The 20,842-nt window shown below is 38.9% G+C and overlaps 1 non-coding gene across 1 annotated transcript; it reads right to left on the reverse strand.

The window, feature by feature from the left end:
• Positions 1-11,086: 11,086 nt before the first annotated feature.
• On the reverse strand, positions 11,087-11,191 carry LOC122890703. The gene has a single exon (XR_006381150.1). It is a non-coding gene; the product is annotated as a U6 spliceosomal RNA (small nuclear RNA).
• Between the last annotated feature and the right edge of the window lie 9,651 nt (positions 11,192-20,842).

Consider the following 20,842-nt stretch of genomic DNA (forward strand, 5'->3'; position numbering starts at 1 on the left):
AGGATTATTAATACATATTATTTTTCATTTCTCATTGAGCATCGTTCCTCAGCATCCTTTCTGATTTTTTTTTCTTTTCTTTTTTTCTTCTGCTTCTACCTTCTTATATAAGTATGCCTTGGGCCTTGTCAACTCTAGAAAGTTTTATCACCTCCAAAAATCTCAAATTTACATAGATTCAAAAGATATTCCTGGCTCATTTGCTTAAAAGCCTTCTCTACAGGATATCTGTCTGAGCAAAGCCTGTTCCTCAAGTCAAGATCCCAACCTGACAACTGTTCAGTCTTCACTGCTAACACATGCATTGAAGGCACCCTTAGTTTTATTTAAACTAACTTGATCCCCAACTTTTACTCTTACTTCCTTATAAGTAAGACAGACATCCTTGTCCTTACTTACTCACTTATAGCAGCCAGAATCATCCTTTGCAATGTAAATCAGATCATTTTACATCCCTATTTAAAAATCTTCCCACAGTTTTCTCAAGCCATTGGAATGAATCCAAACCTTTCAATAAGTATAGCCTGTAAAACTCTATCTGATCTAACAGCTGGTTTCCCGCCAAAATTTACTATCCTCTGCTAGCCCCCTTGCCTACTATCCAAATTTCTGAAAAGAAATAATTTGCTTTCCTTGCCTTCCCTTAGACTGGAGGATGACAAATTATGGCCCATGGCCAAATGTGGCCCGTGGTCTGTTTTTGTAAATAAAGTTTTATTGGTTGATAGCCACACATGTTCATTTATATGTTGTATATGGGTGGTTTTATATGATAATGGTAGAGTTCAGTAGTTTTAACAGACACCTAGTGATCCTTGAAACCTAAATATTGACCATATAACCCTTTACACAAAAAGTTTACCAACTCCTGCCTTAAACACATCAAACATATGTCTGCCTCAGGGCCTTGCAGTTGTTTTTTTCTGCCTCAAACACAACTTCCCCAGATAACTCAAGTATCTCCTTCTTCTCACTTCATGCCTTTATTTAAATTTCATCTCTGCCAACACACTTACTGATTATTCTATTTAAAGAGCAGTCCCTATCACTCTTTAGTTTTCCATACTGATTACTTTAAATCCATCTGAAATTTTGTGTGTTTTGTTTTCCAAATTTACTTTTATGTGGTGTTGGATATATGTTCATATATATATGAATATATGAATGTGAAAGCATGTCAAGAATGGCTTTGTTCATAGATGTGATAGAGACAGCTAGACAACCATGGAAGATTCACGCTTCTCTTCCATAGTTTAGCCTTGTTTCTGGAAGCAGCTGCTCAGCACAGGATCATATTTCCCAGCCCCCTTGTTTTCAGGTGGGATCATTTGACTACTTCTGACCAATGAAGTATGAGCCCAGGTGGATACGTCCCTTCCAGGCAGAGATGGTAAAACATCTGGGATACCAACTGCTCACTCTCTCTTTCTTCTTTAGGAATCTTGGAGGTCATATGTTAGTGATAACATCACCACCAGATCAGAAACTTTTACATCTAATATTAGTATTTTTTTGTAGTGTGAGTCTGTTGCTAACAAATTTGTGACTGGGTTGGTTGGCTCTCATCCAAATAGTGTTAGACTAGCTAAGCTACAAAATATCCCACCACTTTTGTCTATTAGGTTCATGGTCGGCCTGCACTTCTGTGTGTGGTGCAGTCTTGTTGCTAGGGCATGAAAGTTGGAAGCTGCAAGGCCTCTTAAAGCCCAGGCTAATAAATCACACACCATCACTTCTGTTGGTTCAGGCTGCTCACAGGGCCAGCCCAGATTCACCTCTTAATGAGAAAACAACAAAATCACATTGCAAAGTATTAACATGCGGGGATGGGAGGAATTGCTGAGGCCATCACTGGCAACAGTCTACTCAAGCCCATTACACTGTCCTTTCAGAGAAGCACTTTCTCTGAGTTACTTTGTGTTTATCTATATGTGTGTGTGTGTGTCTTACTTCAGGCTGCCATAAGAAAATGCCAGGAACTGGGTGTTTTATAAACAACAGAAATTTATTTCTCAGAGATCTGGAGGATGGAAGTCTGAGATCAGGGTTCCAGTATGGTTGGGTTCTGGTGAGAGCTCTTTGCTGGTTTGCAGATTGCTAACTTCTCTTTGTATCCTCCTACGGTGGGAAAAGGGTAAGAGAGCTCTCAGGGGTCTCTTTTATAAGGGCACTGATCTAATTTCTGAGGGCCCCACCCCATGATTTAATCACATCCCAAAGTCCCACTCCTAATACCATCACTCTGGAAGGTAGGATTTCAACATGTGAATTTTGAGGGGACACAAACATTTAGTTTATTGCAATGTATGTGAATATATATACATGTACACATACATTTATATATGCAATAGCTCAGAAATGTACATGTATGTATATATGCACATTTATAATGCATACAGAAATAATAAGATAAGTCTTTCCTCAGATAAGGAAAGACTAGTACTGTATGTATCAACAAATTTACTAATATGTTGATACATACAGTAGTAGTCTTTCCTTATCTGAGGTTTTGCTTTGTGCAGTTTCCATCACCCTGGTCAACCATAGTGCAGAAGCACATGATCCTCCTTCTGACATATAGTCATAAAGTCCTTAGTAGCCTAATGCTACATCAGAATGCCTGTATCATCTACCTCACTTTAGCTCATCATATAGGCATTTTATCATCTCACATCGTCATGAGAAGAAGGATGAGTACAGGACAATAAGATATTTTGAAAGAGATACTATTAGAGTGTTTTGTTATAATTGTTCTATTTTATTATTAGTTATTATTGTTAATCTCTTTCTGTGCCTAATGTAAAATTTATTTTAATTGAATTTTATTTTTTGATTATTTTAAACTTTACTTATTTATTTGTATTATTAATAGTATTAATTATATTATATATAATAAAATAAATAATTAAATTACTTTGATTATTATGGTAGGTACACATGTACAGAAAAAAACATGGTATATATAGGGTTCACTATCTGCAGTTTCAGGCATCCACCAGGGGTCTTAGATAGGGCCTATCCCCTGTAGATAAGTGGAGATAACTTGTATTAGTGAACATAGAAACAACATTTGGATAGGAGTTACTTGTGGGTTGTCTATTATGTTTTCTAAAGTCATTTGTAGAAGGATTTATGCAAACAATCTTGCTTAGAAGATGTGCAACTCTTAAATAAATAATATGTATTTTTTGTTCAGATAAGATATGTAATATATCATTGACTTCTGTTTAGTTTGGCTTCTAGTAAGCTCAGAGTTGAACCTAATGTCACTGCTTATTTTTGGTATTAGTATAATTGTTTCCCACTTCTTAGAATTAGTTTTCTCTTTCATTTTTGACTCAATTAAGAGTCGACCTCTCTTTTTTGGATCAAGAGAAAATTAAAGAGATAAAATTGTCAGGTGCACATCTAAATCTCTTCAGCTCTGTATTTACTCCCTACCTCATAAAGCTGAAAACAAGAAATTTCATAGTCGGATTTTTTTGGTTTCCATTTTATAGTGTCAAATACTAGCCTCCACAGAATGGGGAGTGAAGCTGCACAGTGTAGTGGGGGTGGCTATTTACTCCCCTGATTGACAGCCTCCTGATGAAGTGTAACACCCTTCTCCAAGTATAATGGGGACTCCATTCATTCATTCAGTATTCATTCAACACATATTTATTAGGCACAGGCAAAATAAAAATAAAAGTCTGTAGCAGGCATTAGATCAGGCCCTGGGAGGAGAACAAAGAATAAAAAAATGTGTGTTTCCCTCATGAAGATTACAATCCAGTGGGGTATAAGACATTCAATGATTATATAGTTATTTATGATGCCGTGTCTGAGTGAAAAATTAAGGATGCCTGTGGGAAGTAAAAAATAAATTCTTTGAAGTGACTTTTAAAATGCCAGCTGGAGGATAAGTAGGCACTAATCAAATGGAGAGAAGACAGGGTAGAGAAGCCCAGCAAAGATTCCAAGTTAGGAGGTAGACAGCATTTGATAAACATATCAAACATTAGGATGGCATTTTGTAGGTTTATGTTGTCATTCATATATCCCAATTACCTCTGTTATGTTTCCCAGATTATGACATTTTTTTCCTTTTTAAGTGGTGGAGCACACAAAAATCTTTTTTTCCCTTTCCCTCCTTTATTATTATTTTTTTTTAAATTGAGGTATACTTGACTTCACATTTGATCCTTGCCATTACTTTTGTCAAAGTAGCCTTTTGACAAGATATCATTATTTAGAAAGAAGTAAACTAAGGCAAACTCAAATGAGCTGAAACCAAGTTTATTTGGGAATAGCAAAAGACTTGCACTTGGGGAACGCACACTGTGGCAAGCATAGAAAAAGGCTTTGCGAGTTGGGGCGGGTTTTATTTCTGCACAAGGAGTGCAGAGAGGGGGCGGGTCCCGCCAGAGCCCAAGCGTTAAGTTCATTGGCTTGCGCAGGAGAGGGATTCTTGGCGATGTTCATTGGTCAGGAGAGGAGTCTCCGTCCCTCGGTTAAGTTCCGTTCTTCCCGGCGCGCATGCGTGGGATTCTCTGTTTCATAGCTTCCTGTTTCAATTTAGATCCGGGTCTTTTCACGGTTTCAGGTATGTTTTTTTGAATTATTAACTCCCAGTTCATACTCCTGGTGCGTAACATTTTTCAGTGGTTTCCTTTTCTTTCCGAATGAATCCGAATATATTTCTCTATGTAACATTTGCATTTGTATTTAAATTTGCATTTGTCTCGCCTCTTTTAGAATGGAAGTGCAGACAATTCACATGGGTATGGGGTGTGGTACTCTGATTTATAATAAGAAATATATGTTTGGTCTTACTGGCATACGGCTCCTAAAACCATTGTAATTTCCTAAGTGCTAAGAGCACGGGCGCTCTTTTTTTGCGTGGATATTTGGTCTCTGTCCTCCAATCTGGAGATAGCACCCGAGAGATAAAAGTAAAATGAGTCTCTAGTTTCTCACCACAGGCTCCCCTCAGCCTGAGTTTTGTTAGTGAGGTGATTTATGGAAAGGCCTTTAATAACTGTGGAATGGGGGCTGGTTGTCAAGGAACCAACAAGGCGATTAGAGGGTTGGAACTTGACCCCTGGGGAGGTGAGACGGACTGGAGTTTGAATTAGTCATCACTGGCCAATGATGTAATCAATCATGCCTAAATGAGGACGTGTCTGTAAAAATCCCTAAAAATATGGGGTTCTGGGAGCTTCCAGGATGGTGAACAGTGGAGATGCAGGGAGAGTGACTTGGTTGGAGAGGAGCTGGAAGCTCGGTGCCCTTTTCCAGAAACCTGCCCTATGCATCTCTTCTTTATGGCTATTCAGAGTTATGTCCTTTCATAATAAACTGTTAATTTAGTAGGTTTATGGTTTTCCTGAGTTCTGTAGCCTTTCTAGTGAAATGCTGAACCTGAGGAATCTGAGGAACCTGAGGAAGGGGTCGTGGGAACTTCCAGTTTATAGCTCAGGTGACAGGTCAGAAGCTCAGGTGACAACCTGGACTTGTGATTGGCATGTGAAATGGGGGGAAGTCTTGTGGGACAGAGCCCCCAACCTGTGGGATCTGGTGCTATTTCCAGATAGATGGTGTCAGAACTGAATGGAATTGTAGGACACCTACAGAGAATTAGAGAATTGGTTGGTGGGGAGTAATCCTCACACATTTGGTGGCCAGAAGTATTGAGCGTATTTTCAGAGGCTCAGCATTTTAGGCATTTAATAATCGAGCACACTTCACTTACTCAGGGGTGGCTCACCTGGCTTGCCTTCCATCCAGATCACGGTTACCACCATTTAAGTAAGTGAAGATTGTCTTGAGTGCTAAAATAGGTTCCCGTCTTACTCACTGGATTAGCTAAGGGAAATTTGAAGATCTTGTCTACCATTACTTCACGTACATTTCTCCATGATTGTCACCTACTTTCTAGCCCATGAAGAGGTGTAGCAAAGTAGAGTGAGATAGTGACTTGCTTAAGGAAGTTTCTTCGAGAAGTTCAAGAAGATGGTTTGACAGCCTGACAATGACAGAAGCAGAAAAACCAAAGAAAGCAGGCACAAAAGCTCAATAATTATAGTAATCTCAGGCGTGTGAGCATAATTAGAAATAACTGATATGTATCAATAATCTCCAAGAACAGCATTCCTTGCCTAGAAGACGTAATATATACCATTCATTATTATAGCCCTGAGTTGCCAGAAAAGTGTTATATTACATTCAAGCAGTCCACTTACAAAGACATGGAAAGATTCTCACCCAAGTCATTATTACTGTTGCTATTATTGGTTTCTGTGCTTTAAAGGCTTAAGTTCAGTTAATGAATAAATGGGCAGATGAACTGTGTTGCCTAACATATTCACCATTCTTCGCTCACATTTTTATGGGGCATCTACTCTAAGCTAGGTACTGAACAGGAGCTGGATCCATAGTGGTGAACAAATAAAGAACCGTTGCTGTCCTGATGGAGGTTGCCGGATTTTACGGGAGACAGGAAGCTATCAAAGAGGCAAACAAAGGAAATAGCATAACTCAACTTGTATAAAAGGCTACAAGAGAAAAGAGTGTGGAGTGTGATAGAGAACCCAAGATTGGGGGTAAGGAGGTAGAGAATATGATACCTTAATCATCAGGGAGGACCAGAGAACCCCTAAAAAGGTGTGGAACCAGTGGTGAGACAAGGCGGAACAAGAGAGGTTCAATAGCAGAAAGAGTAGGAAGAGGATTTGAGATAGGAGGATGTAGAGGAGCTCCAAGGAGGATGGTGTGACTGGAAGTCATACTGGGGGTCAGAGGGAGCCTGGAATAACATGGAATTGAAGAATAAGGAGCCAGATCATGGAGGCCTTTGCAAACCACTGGAGTTTGGATTTCATTCAAAGTGTCATGGGAAACCTTTGAAGGATTTCAAGCATAGCCATTGGGTAACCAGCTCTAAGTATCTTTAAATGCTTTAGTTATTTTTGTTTCTCTTTGCTTTTGCTTATATTGGTAGAAATGAGGAAGAGATACTTCTGAAAATGTGTGGCTCAGAAAGGAATCCAAATTTCAAGGGCCCTAAATCTTAAACAATTTGGGGGGCCCTCTTTAGGGAAGAGAACTCAAAATTACAAATATAAAATTAGGAACAGAGACGTTCTTGGAAGGGCCTCATGCAAATGAGGGACCCCAGAGCTTAAACTTCATTGTGTCTTATTATAGCCACTCACTGCCGATATTGTGGAAAGAATTTTATAGATACTCCTAGCTTTAGGTGCGAACCAAATTTGATTTTCAAGTTTAATTGCTTGGAGCATGTCTCCGTTATTCCTTGGAAACCCTGTCCTTTTTACTTCTTTTTCCCCTGCTTCATGGTTTCCCTCTGCCCAATGCCCCCTGACTCAAACAGCTCAAGTTAAAAACTTATTTTTGTAATTGTCTTACACTTGACATACAGTGTTTCTATTGGACTGTTTCGTCCTTCTAGTATCTGTTCTTTGTAGCAATGTATTTCTGAGGGTTAGCATGAGTGTATCTGAAATGGTATGGGATAGGGAAATGGGATGGAAAACAGTTGATATGATTTATGTATATTAGTCAGAGTTTTGAAGATTCCATTTTCTGAGCAAAAAAATAATACTGGAAATATTCCAGGAGGCTGTTACAGTGATGTTCCAAAGTTTCACTTTTTAAGATCAAAGACCTTGGGAAGTTCAAGGTGCTTTATTGGGTCAAAGCCCCTACCTCTGTTTGTCTAACATTCCTATCTCCTTTGAAATCTTACTGAACACTCTTAGAATCCCTTACCCTGTTTGTCAGGCTGTTTTTCTATAAGAAATGGTGTCTATTCCATGAAATGTTCTAAAGAAATAGTACTCTGTGCTTTTATAAAAGAGAGGGAAAGATGAGCTGGCTAATTTATTCCATTCCTAACGCTTTGTAACAAAAGTTGAAACGAATGAAAATGATTGAGTTTGTAGGCCTGGTCTGCAGATACAAAAAACTGCTGGAAACCATTGAGTGTGGACTGGCTTTAATTCACTGCATGGATCTCAGCCCATGATATGCTGCTTTTTGTTAACTTTCATAATACGGAAAGAAGTACAGAGAGCAAAAGCTTTCAGAAGGGCTGTAGTTGAAAAGAAGCAGCACATGAAGCTCTGAGACTGTTACTTACATTAAACAATGGGGTATTGTTCTGGTAGTGGGACAGATGATGGGGACATGTCTGTGGGAGGGGTGGAGAGTGAGGTTGACAGTCTCCTCAATGGGAACTGGAACAGATTACATCCTGGCTTTCCCCATTGGCAGGGAGGCCTGGAGATGCGTGGGGCAACCTAAGCTAGGAGTTGCGTGATGGATAAAGAAGTCACGAGAATACAGTTTCACTCTCTACACCGAGAATACTGTCCCTGCATTTTCTGAATATGACCTAAGTGGCAATGTGTTTGATATTGCCTGGAGTAAAGAATGGTAAGTGTTGTTCCTTTTATCTTTCTTGTCCAATACCAGTGGTTCATTAAGATGGATGTGATAGGGTCCTGTGTTGACACCACATAGGTATAGGTGGAGAATATCCTTCAGTCTACCTATTCTATGCTCCTCAGTTTTCATTTTGATTTAACTACACAGCGTTATGCTGCTGAGAACTATAACCCCAGCCTCCCACAAAGTACTTGAGTTGGGCATCTTGGATGATTTATAGCAACATTTAGTCATGAGGCCTTTGGTTTCCATGTCTTGTAAATACAAAGAAGAAAGAAATCCCTGCCCCCATCCCATAGAGAAGACAGGATGGTTATTCATGTCTTATTATCACATCCTTAATCATTTCCTTCTTCTTCCCCCCCCTCTTTTTTTTGTGGGTTGTATTGAAACCTTCTGGGCTGCTTTGAAGTCAGTTTATTTTACTAAATTAACTTTTTCAGATTGTTCCTTTTTTCTTTACATGATGCCATGCCGTATTTGATTAATTCTGGCACAAGTACACCTGTGTTTATGAATCTGACAGTTTAGTCTGTAGATGAAGGAAGCTAGAGTCAGAAATTCGTGCCAAATTAAGTCTATTGGTAGACTCCAGGGTTTTTTTTCTTGATATTATTTTAGATTAAATGTTTCCCTATGTGGCTTTAAGTATCAGTTTACTTAAAGAGACATTATAGTATAGAGATTAAAGACATAGGACTTACAGTTGGAGAGAACCAAGTTCAACTTGCCATGTGACTTCAGGAAAGTCAGTTTACCTTTCTGGGCTCCAGTAGTCTCATGTGTAAAATGATGATTGTGGCAGCCAGCCTCCAAGATGGCCCCAATAATCCCTGCCTCCTAGTGTTGGTGCTGCATGCAGTCCCTTCCCATGTTGAATAAGGTTGACTTGTTCAACAAACGAGATATTGTGGAAATGATGGTGTGTGACTTCTGAGGCTAGGTAATCAGACATTGTGGCTTCTGCCTTGCGCTTTCTCTTGAATTGGTTAGTCTGGGGAAAGCTAGCAGCCATGTTGTAAGGATATTTAGGCAGTCCTAGGCACAGCCCGTATGGCAAGAACCAAGGTTTCCTGCCAACAGTGAGTACTGTGAAGTGAGCCATCTTGGAAGCACATACTCTAGTCCTGGTAAAGCCTTCAGATATCTGCAAACTTGGCCAGTGACATCCAGTCAAGTCATTCCCCAATTTCTGATGTACAGGGACTGAGAGATATAATAAATGTTGATTGTTTTGAGCTACTGAATTCGGGATAATTTGCTCCATAGCAATAATGTATGGTACGATTATAATGTCAGTACCCCCTTGTAGGATTGTTGAGAGGATTACATGTGACATTGTAAGGGCTTTGCACAGAGTCAGGCACATAGTGTTGTTCAGAAAGATAATAGTGTTCATTATGGACAGAACTTGACACTAGAGGACCAGTTCTCTCTAGCTCCTGTATTCCAAATGCTTTATGTGGGCTCTGCCCATAGATGATAAATCATCCCAGATTTATAGCCAGTTCTTGAGTGAATGATAAATTGGGCGACATATCTGATCCTTCTTCTGTCCTGCCTCACATGTTCTTATCTCACTTTTTAATTTCCGTCTTGTGTTACAGTCAGCTATGGGGAACTATTAGCCCCTGCTTCAGTTGCACAAATGCCTCTTGCTCAATCCTGGGGCCACCTTATTACATATGAACGTGTATGATTTTAACTGTTTAGATGCACGTGAGTATCTGGACATATTGGAAATGGGAGGTCAACACTCCCTCTTTCCACCCTTTGGCTAAATGAAGCCAAGGCGCCCTCATTATGACTTCTTGAAGTTGTCCTTGTGGAATGGAGATCTGCTGCTCACAAGGGAGGTCAGCTCAGTAGTGAACCTTTGGATTGGCTTTCACTCCTTCATGTCACTCCTCCGAGTCCCCTCCTCTGTTACTTGGTCTCACTGCTTAAAACCAACTCTCTGCCTACCAGGCTGTATATCTCTGGTTCTGCCTCTTGGAGGTTTCCTTAGGCTGTAACAGATGGCTCTTATAAGAGTTGGCTGAGTGTTGTTTGCTTTATATGTGTTCATGAAACCATCACCTTGATACCTGCTTTACCCCCTTCAGTGGTTTTCTACTGTTCTCAGGAATAGTCTCAAACATCTCACCCAATGGCAGGGACCTCGACAGACTGAATCCTAACCATACCTTCAGTCTCCACTCCCACCTTCTCTGTGCTCTCTCATCACTTCTCTATGTGGGCCTTACTGGGCTTTGTTCAGTTCCTTTTATGTGACAATCTTTCTCTTGCCTCTGAACCAAGAGCATCCTGTTTCTTCTTACTGCCTGGCCAACTGTCACTCATTGTTCAGGCCTCAGTCTTTTTTTTTTTTTTTTTTTTTTTTTAAAGATTTTTATTTATTTATTTGACAGACAGAGATTACAAGTAGGCAGAGAGGCAGGCAGAGAGGAAGGGAAGCAGGCTCCCTGCCGAGCAGAGAGCCCAACGCGGGGCTCGATCCCAGGACCCCGGGATCAAGACCCGAGCCAAAGGCAGAGGCCTCAACCCCTGAGCCACCCAGGCGCCCCCAGGCCTCAGTCTTAATGTAGTATCCCCAGGAAGGCCTTGAAGATGTCATATTATTTTATTTTATTTTTAAAACATGGAATTCTTTGTGAACTTGCACGTCATCCTTGCATAGAGGCCATGCTAATCTTCTCTGTATTATTCCGATTTTAGTATATGTTCTGCCAAAGCAAGCATTTGAAGATGTCATTTTAAATATCGCCATATCAATCTGGATTTCTTTCTTAACACCTATTGTACTTATAAATAGTTTCTTAATGTTCACATTTCCTTCTTGAACATCAGCTTTCTGAGGCCAGGGGCTAGGCCTGTCCACTTCTCTATTGCTCAATGTTTGGCTTAAAGAACATTTCTATAAATGTCTATTCAGTGGAAGAAAGAATTTAGGCAAAATTCACTTGGCTGATAAATATTGTGTGTGGGTTTTTTAATGCCTTAGTCTCTCCCTTTAAAATGAATCCAGGAACGCCTGGGTGGCTCAGTCGGTTAAGCCACTGCCTTCGGCTCAGGTCATGATCCCAGGGTCCTGGGATCAAGTCCTGCATCGCGCTCCTTGCTCAGTGGGGAGCCTGCTTCTCTCTTTGCCTCTGCCTGCCACTCTGCCTGCTTGTGTGTGCTCTTTCTCTCTCTCTCTCTGACAAATAAATAAATAAATAAAATCTTTAAATAAATAAAACATGAATCCTATCCAAAAGGGCCTCCTCAAGATGGTGAAACAAAATACTACTTTGAAAGCAAATTTGTTGGTAATAAAATGATTTACTTTTACAAATTTACCTCTCTTTCTTTTTTGTCATTACAAAAGGCCGTATCATAGGCTGGCATCAACTGACAGAGAAGCTCCCCTAGTACTTTTTTTTAGGTGGGGGGGACAGAGGGAGAGGGAGAGAGAGAATTTAAGCAGGCTCCACATGCAGCATGGAGCCTAATGTGGGGCTTGAACTCACAACTCTGAGATAATACTTGAGCTGAAATCAAGAGTCAGACACTTAACTGGCTGAGCCACTCAGATGTACCTCCCCCAGTACTTTAGATTATAATTCAGTTTATAAAATTTGATTGACAGACAGCTTTTAGTGATCATCTTTATTGGATAGAATCTACCTCTGCATAAGTAAAACCTGTAGTTTTAATTCAAGTAATCTAAGCTCTATTTAAATAGAGCTGGCTTTTTGCTTCTGATGTATGTAGAAAGAGTGTTCAGTTGATGGGTCAGCACGAAACTGGAGATGCCCACCCAGGGAAATCTAGCCTTTTCAGAAACAGTGATACCATTCGGGTGGCAGAAGGTTGCATTAGGATTGTGCTTGTATACCTAAGGATAGAGAGTGTTATTAATGCGATCGTGCTTGAAAATATATTAGGGTAAAGTCTAGGGCCATCTCATATTAGCTGGCATCAGATGGTCTAAATTTATAAACAAATATTAAAAATCTGGTGTCCTATCAGAATTGAATTATGGTACAGGTTAAGAAACCTGAATAATGCTGTGATTAAGACAAGTTTCATTGATGTATATGTTTATAAAATGGAACTCAACTCTGTGGTAGATCAATAATGCACAAAGATAGCTCCTTTGATATTTTGCAGAGGGCTGTGTACTAAATTTATTATGTCCGTGGCAGTGATACAGATCACATACTTTATGTGGCAGGAAACCATTCATTCATTTAACAGATATTTATTGTGTGCCTACTGTGTTCCAGGCACTTCTCTGGGTATATGAGATACCTTAAGAGCAAAATATATCTTAGCAGTTTCCCTTCAAGAACAGATTTTGCCATGACAAAGGGCTTTGCAAAACCACATGGAGAGGAAATGGTTGACATCATTGGGAATTAGTGTTGGTCAGGCTACAGGAAATTGTCAGCAGATTTCCCACGGTATTTTTTGAAGAATGAGGATCTTCCAGAGCGGAAGCAGTGTCATGCATTTCATCTAGGTCCAGCTGTTACAGCAGTTTATTTGAAGAGTCGAAACGTTCTTTTTCTCTAAGGAAATTGAGATATCGTTGAACTAAGTTAATTGAATTCAGGTCTTTCTGAGCCACTGGGTTTCTTCCTGGTGGAGCTGACCCCTCTTTCCTCTCCCGAGGATCAGGGGAGACTTAGCCGGACAGTGAATTGTTGCTGAAAACCTGAGAGCAATTGATCATGGACAGAGAAAATGAAGGCTATAGGGAGTCATAGAAATTGAGGACAGCTCATGTTGTAATTTAGATTTGATTAGGTAAGGGACATTAGAAGGTAATTCTTAGGATGAAATGAAAAGGATCTTGAATGTCCAGTCTGGATCAGTGGTTCGAAAGCTTGGCTGGGCATCTGAATCACCTCTGGTAAAATAAGAGACACTTCAGCCTAACCACAGCAATGCTGATATGTACTGAAATTTGAGAACCACCCACTGGGATGTTAAAATCCATTTGGTGATGAACTCTCCACTGTACTTTCCCAAAAATCGCCAGTCATTGGGCAGGTACTAACTCTCTGTGCTGCCTGAGCTGGATCACCCTTTGATTCCTTAAAAAACAAAACAAAACAAAACCAAAAAACCCTGTGAAACAAATAAACTTTAAAATCATGAAAATTGCAATGTAAATTCTTGCTGGTTAGTAAGATTTTGTTAACTAAGAAGATTGTATATGACTATGGGTACTGTGGTTCAGTCTTAGATCAAGTATTCCTTTGATTAATTGGGAAACTATAAATATTTTCATTTGCATTAGTCAGACACCACTGTTAGTGTCTGAGTTTGGGCCATTGCCCCACTGACTATGTAACTAGAGATTTTAAACCTTAAAAGATCTTTTATTTAAAATGTGTACCAACAGTATACGGAATCAAGAATATCTCTTAGCAGTGGGAAGATGGAACTGTGTTAATGGGGTTGTTATGGCTATTTGGTAAAGCCAATGATTTGGATGATTTAAATCCAAAGAGAATCTTGTGGGTTTTGTTTTCTCTCCTTTGTTACTCAATTTAATGTATTTCTTAACCAAGAAACAAATACCTTTAAGAGTACTAGATTATATAGCTCCTTAGTTACCCACTTGTGCAGAGATTTCTTCTGGAAAGATGGAGGAAACAATTTTTCCTTTGAGTCTACCTCCCAGCATTCTGAACTTGATATACGTATTGTATCTTTTGCAGTACATCATGCTTTTGCCAAAATTCTTTGAGTTTTTCTTTGCAAAAAAACATGGAAATTTACCAGAGTAAATCATAAATCATTGCTATAATTGACTCCAACAAACTGAAATTGCACAAGAAAATGAATATATAAACTTTTAAAAATTTGGCAGGTTTAGTAATTATTTTAAGTATTGTTTAGTCCCACGGAGAAGTGGAAAATAAGTTATCAGTTCAGTTGTATATAGTGTAATAGAATGAGGCTTTGAAGTACTAACAGTTCACAATGTATACTAAATTTATTATGTCACAATCCTTCACAATCCCTATCTAAAACAATCCCTATCTAAAACAATCCCTATTTAAAACAAAGATCTGTCTTCTGCAGTGTTTTCTGGAATTAGAAGCCTATGTTTACCAGTTGTAAATCACTTTTTCCTTTATTGTAGCATTTGACACTATGATACCTTCAAGTGGGTGTTGCTTATCTTGGGAGTGGTGGTGAGCGTTGAATGAATATGAGAAGGATTATAGCTATTTAACAACAGTTTGCAAAGGTTCCCGGGTTCTTGGGAGGGAGCAGGAAGTATTAATTTAGAAACAGTTTGCAAAGCGGAAAAAGAAGACAGAAGAAAAAAGCATTTCATTTTTTAATCTGTTTGGATTACCTCTAAGGAGGTGAGTAATGAATGAAATTTGGTGTTAGTAGACAGGAAGGGCTCTTAAGAGGCAGTCTAGACTTTAGGCCATCTTTTTCTTTTACAAAGCTCCTCCTGAATTCTTTTTAGAGAAAATTCTCTGCCATATTCTTACACACTTCAAAGGAAAGGGAATTAAGAAACTCTACCAATCAATCTACTGTCTAATAAGCTTCGTCAAAATTGCTTTCTTTGGAATATTTTTTTAACTTCTCAGAATGCAATTTGTGTTTCATAGGATTTGTAGACATTTTACATCTTGGATTTATATAGTTTACTTTTCTGACTAATTTTTAAAAGAGATTGGTCCAAGTCGTTTTAAATTCTAAAACACTTTTCAAAGTCACTACCCTTTACCTTAACATTTCAAGTTATGTAAGTTAGCCTGATTTCTCTAAGCTTTCAACAGAGGTGTACCTCTGGTCACTGGTACATTTTAAACTACAATTGGGAAAGATTTTCTAGTAAAGTTATGTTAGGTCTTCCATATATCTTTCAGGGCAGTTTAGAAAGTTTAGATATAGGACTCACTTAAGATGGGCCTGTCAAGGAAGGATGAATCTTCTGTATATCTCTCTAACTCCAGTGCTACATAATAGAAGGGAAACAGTTTAAAAAAAAAAAAGAAATTTGTTTATGTAATTCCTGTAAATAATGTACACGAATACATTGCAGACCCTGATGAGCAATTATAACGGTTTCCTTACTGATCCACTGAGCTTGAAAACCAACTGCATTTCCTTTTCCTTAACAAACTTGCATGCTCCAGCGGATGGCTCTCACCTGTCTTCCAAGCGTCGTAGACAACAGAATTTGTCACTCGCACTTGGCCCTTTACCTCAAGCTACTTTGGAGGCCATTTTCTCCTGCTGCAGAAAACCAGATTTTCTTTGATGAGCATTTTTTTTTTTTTGCTGGCTGTGGAATAGGTGGGACTTCTCCCAGAAATGCATATTTATTCTAACTTAGTTACCAGGAGGCCCAGTTTCCTTGACTACCATGTCTCTACCGAAGCAGTGCAGGAGCCTTTCATTGGACTCTTTATTTGATCTGCTTTGAAGAGTTAGTTTGAAGAGCTAGTTACCTAGTGGTCAGAAGGCTCCTGAATGCTACTCCTCTTTGATCTTATCCCATTCCGACGGATTGCAGTTTATTCCCTTGATGAAAGTTTTACATACTTAAACACAAATAATAAATTTGTATACCAGCTTACTACTTAAAAAAAACTCATCTTTGAGGAATGGCTGTATAAATTTTGGTGTGGACATTTGCTGAATCGTGTGCAACCCAAAAAAATACAGAGTTTCTAGTAACTTAGAAAAATGTTTATGTGAACCAATGTGAGGAAAGCAGGATACAAAATTGTATGTACATTTTGACCACAACCATGTTATGAAAGAATTTGCTGCTTTATAAAAAGTTTATGCCTAGAAGAAGTCTGAAAGAGAATTTGGTAAAAGCAGTTCACTTCTTTTCATTAATATTTTTCACATTTTTTGTAATAGGTATATCACTTGAAAAGTGTAAATAAAAATTTTAGTACTTTCCCTTTTAAACTGAGTTTACTAATCATTATCAGATTCCCATTTGCTTTTCCATAACTTGAAGGGAAACTTCTCATTCTACAAGTGATGTTGATAGATGTGAGAAATAGAGAGGAAAAAGGTATATAAGTAATGTTTTACTTCACCTAATTTCATAAGAAGTGTATAGACTAATACATATTTAATGAATGTCTCAGTGATTAAAATGATTCAGTAGAAAGCTATTTGTAACTTCTTACTTAAATAATTTTACTTTCCAATCTTGGCTCTGACAAGAGAGTGTCTAGTTTTAAATAAAGCACTTTTTAAAAATTAGTTTCAGCGGTAATTTAGTGTTTCATCAGTTGCAGATAAAACTGAGTGCTTATTACATCAAGTGCCCCCCTTAATGCCCATCACCCAATTATCCCATCCCAACCCCCTCCCCTCAGCAGCCCTCAGTTTTTTCCTAGAGTTCAGAGAATCACTTACAGTTTGCCTCCCTCTCAACTTTCATCTTATTTTATTTTTTCCTCTATTCCCCTATGCTCATCTGTTTTGTTTCTTTAATTCCACATATGAGTGAATTCATATGGCTTATTTCGCTTAGTATAATACCCTCTAGCTCTGTCTACATTGTTGCAAATGTTAAGTATTCATCCTTTCTGATGGCTGAGTAAGTTCCAGTGTATGTGTGTGTGTGTGTGTGTGTGTGTGTATAACACATCTTTATCCTTCATCTGTTGATGGACATCTGGGCTCTTTCCATAATTTGGCTATTGTGGACATTGCTGCTATAAACATTCGGGTGTACATCCCTGTTTTGAATCACAATGTTTTCATCCTTTGGATAAATACCTAGTAGTGCAATTGCTGGGTTGGGGTGTAGCTCTATATTTAACTTTTTAAATGTAAATGTAGAATAATTGTTGAAGACTTTATTCTGATATGCTCTATTTTACTTGTGATCATCAAATCTTAATTTAGGATAAATTCTCCAGTTCAGAAATTGAAACACAGAGAGCAGAATGGTTTGCTACAATGAGTGGCAGTCCTGAGTCCAGAATGCCCATCTCCAGGCTGCCACTGGAGTGCCTTTCCCCCATGACTCTGTGTCTCCCAGAAGCCAAACAAAATTCAGACTCTTCTTTGGTGTGGAACAGTTTTAGTTTTGCATTGCTATTTCATCTGACATGCAAAATATCAGAGCCAATGAATAGGAGAAGAATAGTTGTCTATATGTTTGCTCCACCAAAACTGACCTGCACTGACCACTGAAGCACCAGGATAATTTAGAAGACTTCAGTGCTCAGTACTGGGGCAAGACCCCCCTCACGTGAATCACCAGCACAACATGCTTGCAGACCATGCCCACGTGTTCTATGCCCTGGGGAATGGGAAGTGAACTTGGGAAAGAGTATTTCCAAAAATGCAAATATCTACAGACGGTTAATAAAGAGACCTTGTGGGAAGGATTCCCTCTGTAGGCTTTGTGCTTCTTTTCCAACGTAGAGCTAAGGAAGGGGATCAATCGGCACGTATTCTGGCTTCCATTTTTGTTTGTGTTTTAACACCGCTCTGGTTGCTTCCCTTTCTATTACTGCTTCAGAAAAACACAATTCCTTATGGGAAAACAATTATTTTGACTTTGGAAGGAGTTTGCATTTTCTATCCTTTAGAAGTTGAGGATTAAGAAGAGCTTCTCTTGAGGGGAATGTGACATGTCTCACGTGGCTCAGTGTTTGGCAGTTTCTTGGTAAACTCTTCAGCCTTGGGATCTGGGCACTTGATGCCAAGATTATATCAGTGGTTTCAAAGGTGTGTATGTCTATGTATCATCTTAAACAAGGCTCTCTGCATTTCTGCCCTTATAGAAGCTTCGTAAATTAAAGTGGAGTGTTTTTTCCCCCCATCACCTTTAAAAACATTTGAAAACTTAACAAAAATGCTTTTCAGATACGTTATATCATGTATTTCTTCTAAAACTCCTTTGGGAGTATGTATCACTATTTGCATTTTAAGGATGAAGGAATTGTAGCTAAATTGTAGCTAAAAATTGGCAGTACAGTGTGGTCTTCCCATGGCCTCTGATCTCAAATTCCTTGTCCTTTTCCCTATCTCCTATGATTTATGGCCCCTCTGCTGGAGGGTCCCCATTGCATTCACAGGATAAAAAGTCACTAAAACTTCTTCACTTTATGTAACAAAACTCTTTTGAAATTGTACTTGATTGCTTGTGTGAGTCTGTGTAATCTTTTCGAAGTTTTTCCTGTGATGGTGTTTTTTGGTAAGATTTGATTCATTTTGCTATGTTTAAACCCTGAAAATACTTACAAAATGGTGGTTGAATGAAAATAATGGCTTTTGTTAGACGTATCTGTTTGTTCTGATTCAGTTCTGTTTTTTAAAAAATGCATGGTGAGCACAGACTTAAGCCAGAATACTGGTATTTTTAACTTAAGTTTTCTGTTTGCTTGCTTAGGTAATTCTTTAGCCATCAGGAAGAAGGGTGCTATCATTAGTTTTCATAGGACAGTCTGTGGTTTCTGTTCTTGATAATGTGCTTTAGACTATGAGTCAGTAATTGCTGGATATATGTGTGTGTATGTATAAACATTTATTATATATATATGTCTATATATATTTTTCCTCTCCAACCCTGTGAGCCTGTCATAAATGAAAAATTCTGATGCTATTTGTTCACCTGCCGGACTGCTCTTTGATACCATTTTTCTTTTTGTATCCCTTTGCTCATTCAAAAAATCTTTATGGAGAATCAGCTGTGAAACCTGGACACAGAAGAGAGATCTCATGGTTGATAAGTGGCGTGGTCAGGACTTGAATAAAGCCGGTCTGATTAAAAGCCACAGTCTTAACTGCTAAAAGTATATGTGACATTATGACATGTGCTATGTGTGTGTGTGTGTGTGTGTGTGTGTGTGTATGTATGAGGGAGGGAAGGAGATGGGGGAAGCGAGAGAGAGAGAGAGAGAGATGAAAAGAACATGTAAGACAGTCTTCCCTCTCCCAGTCTTTTAATGGGCAAAAAGTTGGGAGTCATGCAGTCTTCTGTGTGAGCTCAGTGTTGCCTAGACATATATAATGTCAAGAAAATAGGGCTTGGTAGCATTTCTGTGGGAGAACATGGACGCATGTAAGTGAGATTAATCACTCTTAGTGAAAATGAGATGTTTTCTTAGTGACCGTTATTTTCTAACTTTCAACAAATATTTTAATCCTTAGTATTTCAAAAACTTGAAACTTACAGTGATTGAAATTACTTCATGATTTGATCCTGGAAAAATATTGGGAACACAGAGTGATCTTTCCTCTCTGCAAAGGTCTTAGGGCTAAGTAGGGCTGAGTGTTATGGTGAGAATGTAATATAAAATGTGAACGTACTCTGACTTAGTGCTCTACATCAGGGCAAAAGGAGGAAGACTGGACCTAATTCACTGTACCCCTTAATGGGATCCACAGATTGGGTGTTGCTGACCAGAATGATCATAAACAGCTTGTGACCAGACAGACAGACATAAACATTCAGAGTGCTTAGAAACATCTGAGTAATTGGAAGAAATTTGAAAGTGTGATTTTATGCTTGTTGAATTTAATGATAGAAACAATGGCATTTGTATCTCTGTGCCTTTTGTTTTTATTTTCTTGTTTTTTCTAATTTCATTAAGGTATAATTGATGAATGAAATTGTGTATATTTAAAGTGTACTGATGATGTGACATATGTGTACGTTGTGAAATGATTACCTTAATCAAGTTAATTGACATGTCTGTCACCTCACACAGTTACCATTGTTCTTTTAGGGAGAAACTTAAGACTTACTCTTTTAGCAAAGTATACAATATCATATTTATTTATTTATTTTTATTATATCAGTATTATTATTTTTAGAAAGGGAGAAAGAGAGTGTGGTGGGGAGGGGGAGTGGAAGAGGGAAAGAGAGAATTCCAAGCAGGCTCCATGCCTAGCCCCATGCTGGGCTTGATCTCACAAATCTGAGATCATGACTGAAATCGAGTGTGGTGGTTTTTTTTTGAGTGTGGTGTTTTTTTTTTTGTTTCTTTGGTTTTTTTTTAAATATTTTATTTATTTATTTGTCAGAGACAGAGGGAGAGAAAGCGAGCGAGCACAGGCAGACAAAGAGGCAGGCAGAGGCAGAGGGAGAAGCAGGCTCCCTGCCGAGCAAGGAGCCCGATGTGGGACTCGATCCCAGGACCCCGGGATCATGACCCGAGCCGAAGGCAGCTGCTTAACCAACTGAGCCACCCAGGCGTCCCTCGAGTGTGGTGTTTAACTGGCTGAGCTACACAGACACCTCATGATATAGTATTATTAATGGTAGCTGCTACACTGTACATTGGATTCCCCAGGATTTATTTATTTTATAGCTGAAGGCTAGTACCCTTTGGCCAGCATCTCCCCATCTCCCCTGCCCCTCAGCCCCTATTGATAACCACAA

Source organism: Neovison vison, chromosome 11, assembly GCF_020171115.1.
Source record: "Neovison vison isolate M4711 chromosome 11, ASM_NN_V1, whole genome shotgun sequence".
NCBI lineage: Eukaryota > Metazoa > Chordata > Mammalia > Carnivora > Mustelidae > Neogale > Neogale vison.